This window comes from Patagioenas fasciata, chromosome 1 (genome assembly GCF_037038585.1).
Source record: "Patagioenas fasciata isolate bPatFas1 chromosome 1, bPatFas1.hap1, whole genome shotgun sequence".
NCBI lineage: Eukaryota > Metazoa > Chordata > Aves > Columbiformes > Columbidae > Patagioenas > Patagioenas fasciata.
The window spans coordinates 145,524,405-145,541,661 of NC_092520.1; the positions used below are offsets into that span (position 1 = coordinate 145,524,405).

The 17,257-nt window shown below is 39.9% G+C and overlaps 1 protein-coding gene across 3 annotated transcripts in view; it reads left to right on the forward strand.

Annotated features, from left to right (window-relative positions):
- Nucleotides 1-2,627: 2,627 nt before the first annotated feature.
- The window catches only part of CCDC91 (coiled-coil domain containing 91), a 148,435-nt gene continuing 133,805 nt past the window's right edge, over nucleotides 2,628-17,257 (forward strand). The window contains exon 1 of one of the 3 annotated variants that reach the window (XM_071816941.1): nucleotides 2,628-2,687. The gene's annotated coding sequence lies outside the window, so the exon portion shown is untranslated. Of the gene's footprint in view, nucleotides 2,688-2,895; nucleotides 3,075-17,257 lie in introns of those variants that run through there. The other 2 variants (XM_065842937.2, XM_071816936.1) reach the window with 2 other exon arrangements.

The following is a 17,257-nucleotide window of genomic DNA, read 5'->3' on the forward strand; positions in this document are numbered from 1 at the left end:
ACCAATAGCAGTGTATTTCAAGGGCTACAGTGTGGCAACTCAGCTGGGAAAATGATTATCAAAACAAAACTACATCAGACCCTCAAGTAAATGATAAAATACAGATATTAAGAAAATTACAGACTTAAAGGAAAAAAATAAACACCCAGAGATAGAGGCCTGTGTTACAAAAATCTAAATCGTACAGAATTGATGTTGAAATTGATTTTGGACAAGCTAAACACTATTGTGCATGAAAAACGTTAATATTTGATTTATTTTTGGAACTGGTTTAGTATACTAGGGACACTTTCCTCTCTTGTGATGCTGATACATGAATTAAGGATAGAAGATACTTTTGCATACTGTTTCAAGAAATTTTTGTGCACTTTAAATTAAGCAAACATCCATTAAATAGTCTATGAGTTTGTTTTCTAGACCAGTACTAGTTTACTATACATGTACATAGAAGTTGCATACCCAGTTTTTACAGATGCTAAAAAAGTCTTAGAATATTAGTGACTATTTAGCTTGTAGGCTTCAAGGAACTCTGAAAGATACTGTAATATTTCTGTGTAACTACTTAACAAAATCACAGAATAATTTTTATCAGTATTCTTCAGTTACTAACAGAATGCCATTAGTGGTGCCATTTTCTTGGTGCAGGAAAATTTTAGCAACTAGATGTCATCTTTCATTGATACTTATTACCTATCATTAAAATAGTGTTGAAAAGTATTGAGATAACAATATTAATGAAATCATTTGAGTGGAAAATCAAAACAAAAGTTATTTCACTTTTTTGTCTTCTACCAAATCCTGACAAAGAAAAATGTAACAGACATCTGATAATGCTTAATACAAACCATTAAACTTGGGAAAAATTTTAAAAAATAAAGCTATCATATGCAATACATTTACTTTTACTGATTTACAAAATGGAGAAAATGACCTAATTAGACAAGTCTGCATTTTGAATGGACATTTTCCCTTACATAAGAAGAAAAGTATAAAGTATATCATATAGTAATTCTCACAACCCAGAAGATACAGCTGTGTTTAAAAACACATTGAAAATGTAACTGTCTAATTTAGTTTGGTAAGAGCTACCTTTTTTGGCATTTTGCCCAGAATACGCTTATTCCTTCTGCAAAAAAAAGTATGGCAAACTCTAAAAAAGAAAACAAACATGTTGCAGAGAGGCAAAACAGAATACATTCATTATAAACACAACATACTTAAGGATTGCTGCCTTCAATAATCACTAACAGAAACTTGCATCTGTCTGTACGAAGAGAATAATACCTTGATAGCCAAAAAAGTGAAATCTTCAGTTTATTGACAAACCAAGAGCGGGCACTCCTGGCCTGAGAGCATGTTTGAACTCCTGAAGTCCTGAGAATGTGAATTTTCACTTTTAGTATCATAGAAACCAATGATATTACTAACTAAAATTTCACAGAAGTTCTTGAATATCCACATCTTAATATAGAATATTCAAAAAGTTGTCTTAAGTTTTTTCCCCTTGTACATGGAAGAACAAACTCTACCATTTGACTGACCTACACAATGGTCTTTAGCTGGGGTAATACTGAAATTTAAGACAAACTAATGAAGAAAACAAGAGCTTTTAGTATTGGTATTTTTGTCTGCTGAGGATGAATGCTTCAGAAACGTTCATCATACTTTCAACTCTTAATTCAGGCACTTCTTTTCTTCCTTATGCATGGCATAACTTGTAAAGACTTACAGAGGTGCATTTGCTTAAAAAAAAAAAAAAACAAACATGATTTGTCACCACCTCCTTTGGGAATCCTGCAGTCAGCTGTGATGGGACATACAGTCTAAACTATCATATTTTCTGTTTCTTCATGCAGTGTGAAAATTACTGCAGTGTACTTTTCCAGTGCCATTATGCTAAAACTTTTTAATTCAATGTCTTTTAATGCACCATTATTTAAATATCTATTCTCCTAGATATCAAAACTCTTTTGTCAACAGAATAGGTTCAGTATTGCAAATAAACAGGTAAGTTTCCCCAGTTTGTCACACTATGGTAGGTCATTCACAACTGGGATGTTTTGCCTTAGTTTTTGTCAGTTTACAGCACGCCCTCTCAGCACATTACAGCAACTTCTGACCAGACCAGGAGGTAGTGTGATCTTCACCAGCCAGTCAGTTCTCAACTCATTTTCTGTGATGATGCAGAAGGGTGGCAGCTGGTGCCAACTGAACACTCTGCTGCTGCTGCTGACGACAAAGCTTGATGCAGTGAGCTTAAGGTCACCACAGAAGCAGGACAAGAAACCATGGTTTGACTTCAGAAACAAAGGCCAAGAGGCAAAGGCTTCAACCATGGAACAGGGCTGCTTTGAGAGGGGCACCAGCCAGTGACTCCAGTGGCGTCGGGTTTCCATGACTGTCCCAGTAAGGAAGGATGAAGCGCCGTGGTGGCCGGGTAGCTGCCCGAGGATGACCACCCACTCCTCAAGACACCCATCGTCGGCGACGCCCCGTGCCCCGGCGCTGGGCCCCGTCCGGCAGTTACAGCAGTTACGACCGATATTGCAGCCCGCCTCAGACGGCGGCGCCGGTATCCAATCAACGACCGCCGTCTCCGTCTGCGCGCGTGCGGGACCGGCACCACGTGACTCTCGGGGTGCTGGGGACGGACGGACGGGAGGGAGGGGCGTGAAATCCACATCCGGGTGAGGCCGCGCTGCCTGGGGCTCGCGCGCGTGGGGGCGTTTTTCCCTGGGGGGGGGGGGGGGGTAGTGTGGGGCGGCCCTGAACGGCAGGCGCGCGCGCGCGCTGCCGGCGCGGAAGCGAGGCGCGGCGGTTGGCGGCGGCAGGCGCGGGCCGCCAACGGCCACCAACGGCTGCGGGGTCCCTGACAGGGGCGGCTGCCGAGCGGGCTGACGTAAAAGGGGGAAGCCGCTCCCCACCCGCTTCTCTACAGGCTGGCCGCCCGTCCCGAATCAGTCTGGCAGGCGCTGTTTGCAGCTGGTTCCCCGCCCTCCCTTCCCTGGTCTTGCGGGGCGTGGAGCTGGCCTGGTACTGGCGGTGGTAGAACCTGGCTGCGGCGGCTGCTGCAGGTGATTGTCTCTGCCGGCCTTCGTCTGCATGGTTCTTCCTCTGGTGCTGCCCCCAGGTTCAGGCCTCACCTGTGCAACAGCCACCGTCCACTGGTGTTGATATCTCTGTGCTGTGGTGGCTTTTCTTAGTGACATGACTTAATGTTTGCTACGAAAGCAGATTTTAAAAGTAGTTTAGAGGGACAGGAGCCTTCCTTCCCTACACCAGAAAACGAATATCCCTGTCAAGAGGAAGGAGAACCTTGTGAGTAGTTCTGTAGCCCAGAGGTTTGGAAATCTTGGCTGTGACTTCTCTGCTCCCTGCTTCTGAGGCCAAACTGTGCATGGCCAAATTTTCGAACATTATCTGGAATCATAAGTTTTGGGGAAATATGTAGCCTGACTTTTCAAAAGTGCCTCTGTGCCTAATATCTGTTACTGTAGGTGTAGTTAGGTGTTGAAGTATTTCTGAAAATCTGTCTGAATCTTCAGTCATTCAAAACATTTTCTAGAACTCTAGTCTTTAAACATTTTAGGTTTTGAGGGTTAAGGTATAATAGGGTTGACTGTATCTTCTTGATACCTCAGCACCTGAGCTTAGCCTTTTGTTCTGGGATACTCCCTTGATAAACTCTCTGCAGCTTTGGCTCTCTTCAGGAGACTATCAGTTTTGCGTTCCTGCGTTAGCAATTCTTTTTGCCTATCAGCTACATCCTGTGAATGCGTCTCTTGTGATCTTACTGCAGCGTTTTAGTGAAACTTTGGGTGCCGTTCCTCCCAGGGCTTGAACATCTGTTTATGTAGACTTAAGTGTTCTCAGCATTTTCTGACTGTTTTGCTTTCTTCTGCTCTTCAAAATATGCTCTTCTGCAGACATTTCTTAAACTTACAACTTTGTTCTGAGTGCTTCCATATCCATGGCTTGAATGTCTAAGTAACTGTTGATGCTGATGTTCTAGTAATTGATTGGGGTTTTTTTCAGGGATGTCAGTTTCTCAGTCACTAGGAAGCAAGTTGCCCATCATTTTCAAACAGGTTTTGCCGGGTAGACAATGTCTATTAAAAAGTGCCGTAGTGAACTCCCTGCTGGAGTTGAAGGACTTGAAAGAAAAAAATCACAGCAGTGTTCAGGCAGATGGCGTCTGGATGCTCAGTGAATAGTAGCCAATCCCAGTGCCTTTTTTAGAACCTTTTATAGAGATTTTTGAGAGTCTAGTGCAAATTTATTTTATACTATTTTGAAAGGAGGGTGATGAAATGTAGGAAACTAGGAGAGTAACATACGTGCTTTGTGGCTCAACATGTTTTTTGTGAGTAGCTTCACCAATAATGCCTTCTGCTGTTAGTCTAGGCCAGAGGTGTCAAACTCATTTTCACCGGGGGCCTCGTCACCCTCAAATGTGTTTGGCCCTTTGAAGGCAACCATGAGTCTGATGTGGCCCCCAATGAAAATAAGGTTGACACCCTTGGTCTAGGACATCACAACCTCCACATGCTGATTTCTTGTACCTTAAAGCTGAGATAGTGTTTTACTGTATGTCATGTGAGGATGTAGGTGTGTTTTGTACACAACAGATTGAGACAGTGTATTTTAAATTGAGTGTGCTACCTGTGGATATATTTTTGTCCAAATCGTTGTTCTGACCATTGGTATAATTAAGTTTAAGGCTTCCTTCCAGTTTAATTCTACCAAGAGATAGAAATGATTGAAAACTGAGTATACATGGTGACACATTTACATCTGTGATGTTCATACATACACTTCTACAAGGTTTTTGAGACATGTTGATCAGTCAGTGCCTCACTAGAACTCTCACAGTATCACAGTATCACACAGTATCACAGTATGTTTGGGATTGGAAGGGACCTCAAAAGATCATCTAGTCCAATCCCCCTGCTGGAGCAGGAACGCCTAGGTGAGGTCGCACAGGAATGTGTCCAGGCGGGCTTTGAATGTCTCCAGGGAAGGAGACTCCACAACCTCCCTGGGTAGCCTGTTCCAGTGCTCTGTTACCCTCACTGAGAAGAAGTTCTTTCTCAAATTTAAGTGGAACCTCTTGTGTTCCAGCTTGATCCCATTGCCCCTTGTCCTATCATTGTTTGCCACTGAGAAGAGCCTGACTCCATCCTCGTGGCACTCACCCTTTATATATTTATAAACATTAATAAGGTCACCCCTCAGTCTCCTCTTCTCCAAACTAAAGAGCCCCAGCTCCCTCAGCCTTTCTTCATAAGGGAGATGCTCCACTCCCTTAATCATCTTTGTTGCCCTACGCTGGACCCTCTCCAGCAGTTCCCTGTCCTTCTTGAACTGAGGGGCCCAGAACTGGACACAATATTCCAGATGGGGTCTCACCAGGGCAGAGTAGAGGGGAAGGAGGACCTCTCTCGATCTACTGACCACCCCCCTTGTAATACATCCAAGGATGCCATTAGCCTTCCTGGCCACAAGGGCACAGTGCTGGCTCATGGTCATCCTGTTGTCCACCAGGACCCCCAGGTCCCTTTCCCCTACACTGCTCTCTAATAGGTCATGCCCCAACCTATACTGGAACTCAATGCAGTTTAAGTAGTTTTGAATTTAATTATGTGATCCTTGGTTGTTTTCTGCATGTCTTTGAACACCATGGACTGTTAGACTAGCTGCTTCACCTTTCAAGTGACAGAACTACTGCCAGATTTTGGTGATGAATATATATAGTCTAGACAATGTTAGCTGTTTATATGGAGTCAGGCTGACATTCAGGATGATGACAGCTACATAGATTTGTAGGTGCCAAAAATATAGTTGTGCTATAATGCTTATTTCTGGTTCAGAGGAACAATTGAGTAGCAATCTTAAGGGCAATAACTGGCATTCTCTAAATGTTTACAGAACTGCTAAGACATCTAAGTATGGTGTGTATCTGAGCAGTTGGCTTGACTCCTCCTGGCTTACTGAAAAGCAACTTCCAGGAAAGCTTGCAACACCAAATGGAAAAAAGTTTGTGATACGATGGAAACAAGCTTTTTGCGAATCTTTAAATGAAAAGTTCATGGTATATTCTTGCCCATGTTCATCTGAGTCCATTCAGGTTCACAAGATGGTTGTTTCAGTCTGCAAGGGTGTAACATGCTTGTATGTATTGTAATCTGCTATTCCCAGTTGTGTAGTTCATGACTCTTGAAGGCCCTTACAAGAAAGTTCTTTCTGCTTATGTAAAACCAATTTGATCATAATAATGAAGGACAGAAAACCTGTCTTGTTAAACCATTCTTGATATTTTTGTAGCTATATTTTTAATTTGGTGTAGGGTTTTTTCCGTAGCACACTAGAGGTTGCAGACAGTGTCAATTTTAAGCAATGCAGACTAAATCTACCCTTAAGTGCGTTGTAAATGGTGGATTATCTAAAAAGTGTTTAAGATTTATTTTAACATCTGTTCCATTTCACTGTTTTGTTACTTTGATATTTATAATAATAAGAACGCATCAGAAATTTGGTTTCTCCATTTTGGTTATCTCACGCTTCTAAAGACTTAAGATTTATGTGGAAATAACCCTTGCTTGTGTTAGTAAAAGTTACCTTAATTTGTAAAGTTGGATTTAGCTTTTCTGATAAGGCCTCTTGCAGCCTTAATCTTCCTCTATTACTTTGTGTCTCTTGAGCAATGCTACCTGTGCTCCAGACCTGAGTCTCCAGAAGTGGGGCTATTTTTACAGAAAGGAACTAAGTGATTTCTAATTTCCCTAATGTAGAATAACACTGTATTTAGATTTTCTTAACGTACAGTAGGATCCATATTCTTTCTTCCTGAAGAATTTGGGATTGACCAATATGAAGAATTCTGCTTTTCTGACACAGCAGACTTTTTTCCTTTACATTGTTCCGTTGACGGGTTCATTTTTGGAGTGACTGAAATGAAATCTGGGGTTTCTGTCCACTCTTTTGATGAAGCCAAGGCTTAAAAATGTAAATTCCATTATAGGGTATGGTTGGAAAACCAGAATAACATACCCAGAAATTTGTTTCTAAGCAATCACAGAGGTTGTTTTGAATCAGAAGAAAGTGAATTAAATATATTACTTTACATGCACTTGTTTATTAAAGTGATAGATGTTTCTAAAGAGATTTTTAGGGGTGACATTTTTATAGATCTCTTCTGCACTTTTTCAGCAGCTGGCTGTGGCATCTGCATGTATTAGTTTGTGTACATGAGACTAATATTTCCTGTAAATCACATTGTTACAGATACTGGCTATTAAACTTTTAAAGACTTTGAAACAAAGCTAGAGGAATGAACATCATATTTATAAAGATACTTTGTATCCTCAGAAAGAAAAATATTTCTCCTGCCTGCATAATGGCTTTATAAGAAAAGCAGTTTCACTATTTGTCCTTAAAGTGGTCACAATCTGGTTTTTGTATGTCCAGTTAAGTTGCTAATTTCAGGCAATATAAGATGTCTTTTGTAGTATTTGCACTAAGTTCTAAGTTTTAGTTGTAAGAAAACTGAGCATGTCCAAACTATAGTTCCAACTCAGTAAAAAAAAATGAAAATCTTGGGTGATTTGTGGAACACTGGCTTTAAAAACCTCTACTAACTGAAAAAGGACTAAATTTCTGATTTTTAAGGTTCCCACTAACAACCATAATGGTTTTAGAATGTGAATTTTTCACCTTTTCTGCTTTTTTTTCTTGATCAAGGAACCAAATTTGAATGTTTTAGCAAATTTTTGTGAATCTCCTTAGCTGATAACATATGGCATTGTAGTATCCAATATTAACTAGTCAAGCAAGTTTTCAGGTGCAGTGAAACAGAAGTCTTGTCCAATACTTCCACCTTTAGACTCCAGGAATATTTGTTCTTTTAGTGCTGTCCCTCTGGAAAAGATGGCAGGTTTTTGTGCACATATGTAACCTAATTTTAGGTGTCTATGCAACAATACTTGTTGGGGCTTTTTGTTTGTTTTAGGAAAAAGGACTTTAAAGAATGATGCTGGTAGCAGGGTTGGTTCCAGTTTGTGACTCTTAGTTATATTTGCCTTCCTTTTGGATTATAAGGCTGTAGCAAATACTGCACAGGGCAGAGCAATCTTTACTGGAGAGCAGATTGCTTGCAGTCCATGCAATATAGTTGGAGACTGGCACTAAGGGCTGACAATATTAAAAACTATTTTTTTGGGAAGGAAGGATATAGGGTGTGCAAAGACACTGTAAGGTACTGTGGCCAAGGACTCTGAGTCTGTCTAGTTTGGAGAAAAGGAGGCTGAGGTGTGACCTCATGGCACTCTACGGTTTCCTGAGGAGGGGAAGTAGTGAGGGAAGTGCTGAGCTCTTCTTGGTGTTTAGTGACAGAACATGTGGGAATGGTTCAAAGCTGCATCAAGGGAGGTTTTGACCAGACGTTAGGAAGCATTCCTTTACCAAGAGGGTGGCGAAACACCGGAACAGACTTCCTATAGAGGTGGGTAATGCCCCAAACCTGTCAGTGTCTAAGAGTCATTTGGACAATGCCTTTAGTAATTTGCTTCAGCTTTTTGTCAGCCCTGAAGTCATCAGGCTGTTGGACGAGATGATTGCTGTAGGTCTCTTCTAACTGAAATATTCTGTTGTATTCTGTGAACACTCTGGGGAAAAGATGCAGCTCTGGGTGAGGATACTGAATAAATATGAGCTGAAAGGGATGACAAATATTTGCTGTGTTTTTGTGTACGTTTTTGCTGAAGAACTCCCAAGAAACCTGATGTAGGGCTTAGAATATAGAAACAACTAAAACTGCTAACAAAGGAAAGGAAGGTGGGTGTTTTTTTGAATGATTTGTATTCAGTAAGATAAAGATCCTGTATTCTCAAACATCTTAAAGTAAGAGTTGAGGTAAAGGAAGAAATACATTGCATAATCTGCTCTCATCAGAGAAAACTATGAGGACAATTGGTGCCTTTTTGAAATGTGTTTTATGCTTTTTACCCTCCAAGCAGTAGGAGACTTCAGTTTTGGTTAACAGTGGCTATTATCTTAACCCATTTGCAAAAAGTGAATATAATCCTCTATTCCATTCAAGTGGAGAGAGGAAGAGGTTGCTTAACCTAGCCCTGAAAGTAACTTAATGTGTAAACAACAATTAAAATCCCTTCATCCAAGAAGCAGAAACTAACAATCCATTGCAGCAACTTCATAAACAATTTGAACTGAATGTACAAGATTATGAAGGGATTCTCTGCATATGTTACAAGCCTTAAAATGAGAATTTCATGAGCAATTTTTTTTTTTTTCTCCTTCCCTGGGGATTATATTCAGTTGAAATAATTCAAAATAAAACAGTCTTTGTTCCACTGGTACATTTTTAGATTTCTGTTTTCTACTGGTGTGTAAGGTTAAGGGAAAAGAAGATGTCAGAAAACTAGCCTAAACTTTTGCATACTGTTTTGGCTATAATGGGTGAAACCAAGGAATTTAAATTCATTGAATGGTAATTGACCTGTTAGGAAAATAAAATAAAACTGCATATGGTAGAAAACCTATTTACCTAAGCATGGGGGCAGGGGGAGTGGGTGGAAGGGCTTGGCAGCAGCATTGGCTGATGTAAGAAAAAAAATCTGAGTGGTTCATCGAATGCATTTGTTCACATATTATGTGTCTGTATAGCAATTTGCTGATGGTTTGTAGAAGAGAGGTCAGTGTCTTTAGTTAACATGTAATTAGGCAGCAGATTCTTTGTTGTTGAGTTAGGCTGCTCTTAAGCCTGGACAGAGGATATTGGTCATCAAGGAATATCGCTGCCGCAGTTACAGATTTTTCCTCATGCTCTTCTCCTTTGAGAAGTTTGCCCAAGGAGAAAACTTATTTTCCATGTTTAGTTCTGTGTATTCAGGCTGAATATGTAGGTATTATTTTTTTGACTGCTGGACCCTGCAGCAGTGGAGAGGACTAAAAAGGCTGATGATTTAATAAGATTGTGTTTCTGAAGGTATCTGCAAAGAATGACCTGTGAAGAACAGTATAACTAATTGAAGTTACTCTGTATCATGCTGTGCCTTTTACTTCCTGCAGGTGTTTGTGTCTGATTGCAGTCTATTGAAAGGCACATGATAGCCATGCCTTGCTACAAGAAGCATAGCTTGTGTTCAAAAGACACAGTTACTGAGTGATAAATAAAGTTTCCAGGTGTTGAGAGGTGAACAGTTCTGATTGTGCTTGCTAGATGACATCCACTGGTATAATAGTTAGTGAAATTTATATTCAGAGAAGTGAATTTGAATGTTAAGTGTTATCTGTGGGAATTAATGTATGTGAGAGAGTAGGTAATATTCACAATAATAATAACAGTAATAGATGACAGTTAATTAAGCTAAGCTGCAGGTAAAATTTGAAGATTCAAAGTACAAAACTTCCAAAGGTTTCGGAGTGGCTGTGTGTTTCTAGGTTGTTGTAGATAGCTGAGGGAACAAACTAGTTTGACCTTCCAGTAGGGAACATGAAAATAGTACTTATTCATCGGTAGTAATTTTTTTTCTCTTCCAGGCCAGGAAAAGATAGCTTTTTATGCAAAAGAAAATAGCACTGGCTCTGTTTTTCTGTTAATATTTCTGAAAAAACAAAACAAAACAAAAAACCACGAACCTCTGAGACAGATTGCACCTGGAGGTTTTTTAGTGAATGTGACAAGGAGTCTTTATTTCAGTTTGTGGTGGTGATAACAAACTTAATCAGACTGAGGTACAAACCCACTAGACCAAAACTGAAGTGCATTGAATATTGAGTTAGAAGTTCATACCTACAATATGCTTTTGAAATAGTCTTGATGTGTATGTAAATGTGTACAGATACCCTGGACAAGTAAAGACAAATGCTAAAATTCACTCTTAAACCACTCCTTTTAATGCTATCCATTAGAGGTCTTATGCAATGGTTTATTTTCAAATGTTTCAGAGCCAAAAAAAGTCAGCAGACTACTTATATGCTGTACATGTTCTTGATTGTATTTGCCTTAGGTTTTAATACAGTGTGATTTCTTGCACAGAATTGATTGATAAATAAGAAGGTGGTGTTGAACCAATGCAAGAGCCTACTTGTAATCAGAGAAATTATTTAACTGTAAATTAGTTTTGAACACAAGAAATTGTAAGGAGAAGAAAGAACCATTTTTTTAATTGTTTTAATGACAGTTGAAGTCTTCCTAGAATGGGGGACACCAATATGTATATATAAAAAGGAATTAGGAAACCACTGATTATACAGTATGATCTGTTTGAAACAGGTCATCTTGTGCCATGAGAAGATTTTGTTGTTTACATTGCTTTCTGTACATGCTCTAGATTCTGAAGTTCTGTTAGCTTGTAAATAAATAAATATTTTGTATATTTAGTAGTTATTTAGTATAATGTATTAAATAATTTTAGGTTCATTCTATGTCTCCTTAAGGTTTTTGAATAAGGTGAGTGTAGGTAAAAGCTATCCAATGTTCGATGTACTATTGCCAAAACTTGGTCTTGTAGTTCTTTAAACTTGAAGTTTTCCTCATTAAATACTTTGGCAGAACACACTGATAGAATTTATTTCATTTATCTTGAGGTGGGGCTTGATGGAAAGATTGGAATTGCATAACATTGAGTTTGTTTTACTATTCTTTTATATTAAATACCCACGTTTTCACTGAAATATCTTTTATTTATTGTAGAACACAGACCAGTGATTTTTTTTTTTCTGATTTCTGAGTAAGGCAGACCTACAGTCAATTTATTTGCACTAGGCTCACACTTTTTTTGAAACTTTAACAACACTTCCCTATGTTACATTTCTTGAGTTGAGTGTGTGTATAAAGAGAAATAAACTGGAAATCCTGTCTCTGAGGATTGGAATTTAGTGTAATTTTAGATGGAAAACAAAATATTTTAGCACACACTTGCCAGTTAAGCTTTTAAAAGGACTTTCCATAGGGTGCAACTTCTGAAATAATGCAGAGCTTCTGAAGAGGTTTCCATGTGGTATACATGACACAGTCGACTTCCTTTTAGTTTATAAGCTGCTGGAGAAAAATCAGTATCTTGGCTGATCAACTATAGGTTGAAGAGAAGTTGTACTTAGTTTGAAATGCTGCTTTTCAGTCAAGTCTTCTGGCCTGTGATATGCTCTGCTGGTGGGTTCTCAAATGTTTCTCATTTCTGTCTCTTGCATGGGAAACTATAAACAGTTGGGTTTACTTTTTTCTTTTTATTTTTCTGGAAATTTTCTTGCACACTTAATTAGCACTAATATATAGTAATATTGTAAAATGACGGTGAAAATGGTCTCAGAAACAATTTAAAACCCCTTTTGTTTAAAAGTTACAGTCCACTTAAAAACGATTAATACAGAAATTTAATATTGATCACTGCATGATGAATGGTAAAATGAGATATTGATACTTCAGGATTAGATTCATTTTATTATTAGAATATTAAAAATAATTTTTTTAGGATTTTTGTGAATACTTGCTTTCTAGATAATGACTGCTTAAAAAGTGTGTGATACAACTGTAACTTCACTGATATTGATGGTAACTGTCACTATGTACCACATAGTGACAAAGGATGAGGAAGAGGCTGAGGTGCTTAATGCCTTCTTTGCCTCAGTCTTCAATAATAAGACCAGTTCTTCTTGGTGTACTCAACCCCCTGAGGTGAAAGGTAGTAATGGAGAGCAGAATGAAGCCCAAATAATCAAAGGGGAAATGATTAGTGACCTACTACATCACTTAGACACACACAAGTCTATGGGGCCAGATGGGATGCACCCAAGGGTCCTGAGGGAGGTGGTGGAGATGCTCACCAAGCCACTTTCCATCATTTGTCAGCAGTCCTGGCAAACTGGGGAGGTCCCAGTTGACTGGAGGTTAGAAAATGTGGCACCCAGCTACAAGAAGGGCTGGAAGGAGGATCTGGGGAACTACAGGTATGTCAGTCTGACCTCGATGCCGGTGAAGGTCATAAAGTAGATCATCCTGAGTGCCATCACATGACACGTACATGACAACCAGGTGATCAGACCCAGTCGGCATGAGTTTATGAAAGACAGATCCTGCTGGACTCACCCTATCTCCTTCTATGACAAGGTGGCCCACTTACTGGATGAGGGAAAGGCTGTGGATATTGTGTACGTAGAGTTCAGTAAAGCCTTTGACACCATTTCCCACGCCATTCTCCTGGAGAAACTGACTTCTCATGCCTTGGATGAACTTACTCTTTGCTAGATAAAAAACTGCCTGGATGGGTGGGCCCATAGTGTGGTGGTCAATGCGGTCCAATCCAGTTCGCGACTGGTCACAAGTGGTGTTCCCCAGGACTCAGTATTGGGGCCAGTTCTGTTTAATCTCTTTGTCAATGATCTGGATGAGGGGATCAAGTGCACCCTCAGTAAGTTTGCAGATGACACTATGTTGGGTGGAGTATTGATCTGCTTGAGGGTAGGAAGGGTCTACAGAGGGATCTGGATTGGCTGGATCATTGGGCTGAGGCCAGTTTTATGAGGTACAAGAAGGCCAAGTGCCGGGTCCTGCACTGGGGTCACAACAACGCCATGCAACGCTACAGGCTTGGGGAAGAGTGGCTGGAAAACTGCCTGGCAGAAAAGGATGTGGGGGTTTTGATCAACAGCTGGTTGAACATGAGCCAGCAGCATGCCCAGGTGACCAAAAAGGCCACCAGCATCCTGGCTTGTATCAGGAATAGTGTGGCCAGCAGGACTAGGGAAGTGATTGCCCCCTGTACCTGGTGCTGATGACGCCCCGCCTTGAATCCTGTGTTCAGTTTTGGGCTCCTCACTACAAGAAAGGCATTGACATTTTGGAGTGCACTGAAAGAAGAGCAATGAAGGTGGTTGTGGTGTGTTGACCATGTCTGGATGACATATGCCCACCAAAGCAGCTGTATTATTTTCCCCTCCTCAGGAGGTTGGTGAAGAGAAAATATAGTGAAAGACTCATGAGTCACGGTGAGGAAAAGATCACTCACCAGTTACCATCACAGGCAAAACAAACTCAACTTGGAGAAATTAATTTATTAGAAATCTGTTCAGAATAGGTTAATGAGAAGTAAAAACCAGATCTTAAAACACCTTCCCCCCACCCATTCTTTTCTCTTGAGCTTAAATTTACTCCCAGTCCCTCTGTCTCCCACCCTGAGTGATGCAGGGGATGGGGAATGAGGGTTGCAGTAAGTTCATCACGTTGTCTCTGCTGCTGCTTCCTCCTTGGGGAGGACTCCTCACACTCTTCCCTGCTTCAGTGTGGGGGTCCCTCCCATGATAGACAGTTGTGCATGAACTTCTCCAATGCAAGTCCTTCCCATGGGCTGCAGTTCTTCGGGAGCAGACTTCACCAGTATGCATGTCTCATGAAGTCACAAGTCCTGCCAGCAAACCTACTCCAGTGTGGGCTCCTCTCTGCAGGGGATCACGGGTCCTACCAGGAGCCTGCTCCAGCACGGGGTTCCCAACCTCCTTTGGGCATGCACCAGCTTTGGCATAGGGTCCTCGATGGCTGCATGTGGAGATCTGCTCCAGAATGGACCTCCATGGGCTGCAGGGGAACCTCAGCACTGGTGCCTGGAGCACCTCCTGCCCCTCCTTCACTGACCCTGGTGTCTGCAGAGCTCTGTCTCTCACATGTTCTCACTCTTCTCTATGGCTGCAGTTGTGCAGTTTTTTTCCCCTCCTTTTTAACAATGTTATCCCAGAGGCGCTACCACATTGGGGAAGCTTCTAGTAGTTTCTCACAGCATCCACCCCTGTAGCCCCTCTGCCACCAAAACCTTGCCAAACAAACCCAATACATTAGTGAAGGGTCTAGAGCACAAGTCTGATGAGGAGTAGCTAAGGAAACTGGGGCTGTTTAGCCTGGAGAAAAGGAGGCTGAGGGGGAGACCTTATCGCTGTCTAGAACTACCTGAAAGGAGGTTGTAGCATGAAGGGTGTTGGTCTCTTCTCCCAAATAGCAAGTGATAGGAAGAGAGGAAATGGTCTCAAGTTCTGCCACGGGGAGGTTTAGATTGGATATTAGGAGAAGTTTATTCACAGAAAGGGTTGTTGGGCATTGAAACAGGCTGCCCAGGGAAGTGGTGAGGTCACCATCCCTGGGGGTGTTTAAAAGACGTGTAGACATGGTGCTTAGGGACATGGTTTAGTGGTGGACCTGGCAGTGCTAGGTTAATGGATGGATTCGAGGATCTTAAAGGTCATTTCCAAACTAATGATTTTCTGATTTTTTGGAGTTATCCTTAGAAATACAGGGATGAACTGCCTTTAATATTTATAGAGAAGGCTGACTTGTCTTTTGTTGGTGTTGAAAGACCAACATTGGTTTAAGAACCACATTTTCTTCAGAAGGAGAAGAGATCAGAATTAATGTGCTTGAAAATTTCAAAAATAGAGGCAATATATATTTATTTTTGGATACTATTAAATTTAAATTGAGTGTATGCCCTGAAGACTTTGGTATACATAGATCCTTTTTGTTTTAATATCTGAAAAGAAGTGTGCACCCTCTATATATGTACACACATCACTGAGCAAAGTTATGAGTGTGTTTTTTCTTTTTTTAACTATAGCAGGCAGCAAATACGTAACATAAATCCTTAATACTTTCAGTACACACTCTTAAAAGTAAACCACCTTCGTCATGCATTTGATAGAGACCAAGGTAATACTGTTATAAACTGAAATTATCAGGAGCAGATTTCAAGATATTTGGACAAGGGTAAAGATAGTGACCTGCTGGATTGCCTTGATGTATTCCAGAGTGTGTTTAAGAAGAATTTAAAAAGGTAGTTTATGTAGTTACTGTGATGTAAACAGTAGACATGTTTTGGTAAAGTGGATGCAAATCAGAGTTGAGTAAAGAATACTGAATAGCAGAAGTGCTCAAAAGTAGGTATAAAAAAAAATTAAGTCACTTTTTATTACTGCTGTTCTATGTGACATGTGAAACACACACTCAGAAATTAAGTGATTTATTTTTTTTGACATACCTGAATAATTTTTCTTAAAACCAGAAAAAAGTTAACAAAGTTATTGCAAAAACATTACACATTTTTATTTTAGATGATTGTCTTCAGGGAGTAGCTATGCTTAAATTGTTCAGATTTCCTCACAGTGTAAACTACACTGTCATATGATTACAGTGTCTAGTTTAGAAGTCTAGATAATAAATGAGAGTTTAAATTAAAAAAAAAAAATAAAATGTATACAACTGTACATCACCATTGGATCCTATGGAAAAATGGACACATCTGGATTTAACCTGGTTCCACTGTAACTGATTGTGGAACATCTGGAATTTGTAAAACTGGTGAAGGATAGAACAGTAGCAGTATCTTTGTTACAGCAGGGGCTACTGTGTAGTTCTTGCTTATTAATCCAATCCTCGTTCCTCCATTAGGTTTGACTTATAGAACCACATGCTAAATAAGGAAGTGCAGGAAGGGTGAAAGAAGACCAACAGTTTGCAGAGTTGAATTTAGTTATAGTCTTCTGGCAGACTGTACCTCCTGTTCAGTACCCTGGTGACAGACAGGCAGCCTGCATTCTGAGCTGCTCTGGTTAAATGCACTAGGCTTGAATTTCTTGTAATTATTTTCTCATTTTTGATTAAAAAAGGGTGTTTTCTTTGTTCTTATTTAGTGAAATGTTTGGGATAATAATTTTCCATATAATTTGTACACTCAGCAGTATTTGTCCTGGGAAAATAGTAGTTTGATATTAGAAATGGCCTAATGTACTGCTTATGAATGAAAGAAAATACTTGTGATTTTTCTGTTAATATGTTTTTAACAATCTGGTGTTTTAGAAAACGACTGGATTAGCTGAAGTCAGCCATTCATTTTTTTTTTTTTAAGTCTCTAAAGAAAATTATAATAATTACGTGGGACTTTTAATTGTTAAATGCATTGGTTTCATTATCATTTTATATATATCTCCAAGATATATAGGATTAATGGTTATTGTTCAAATATTCAGACTTTTTCTTGCAGACTTTAGCCAGGCAAAACTTGCCTTCTTTGCAAATTTTGCTGACTAAAGACTATGTAATTGCCCAATAATTAATGTAGTTAAAAGATACCACTTTACATGTAGTTTACTCTCCAGAACCTGAATGTTTTGCCTGTTTTCTCTGTGTTGCCAGAAGGGATCACTTCTGCATAGCAATTTTTGGATAAATTTCAGTTGTTCTCTTTAAACAGTGCCAATT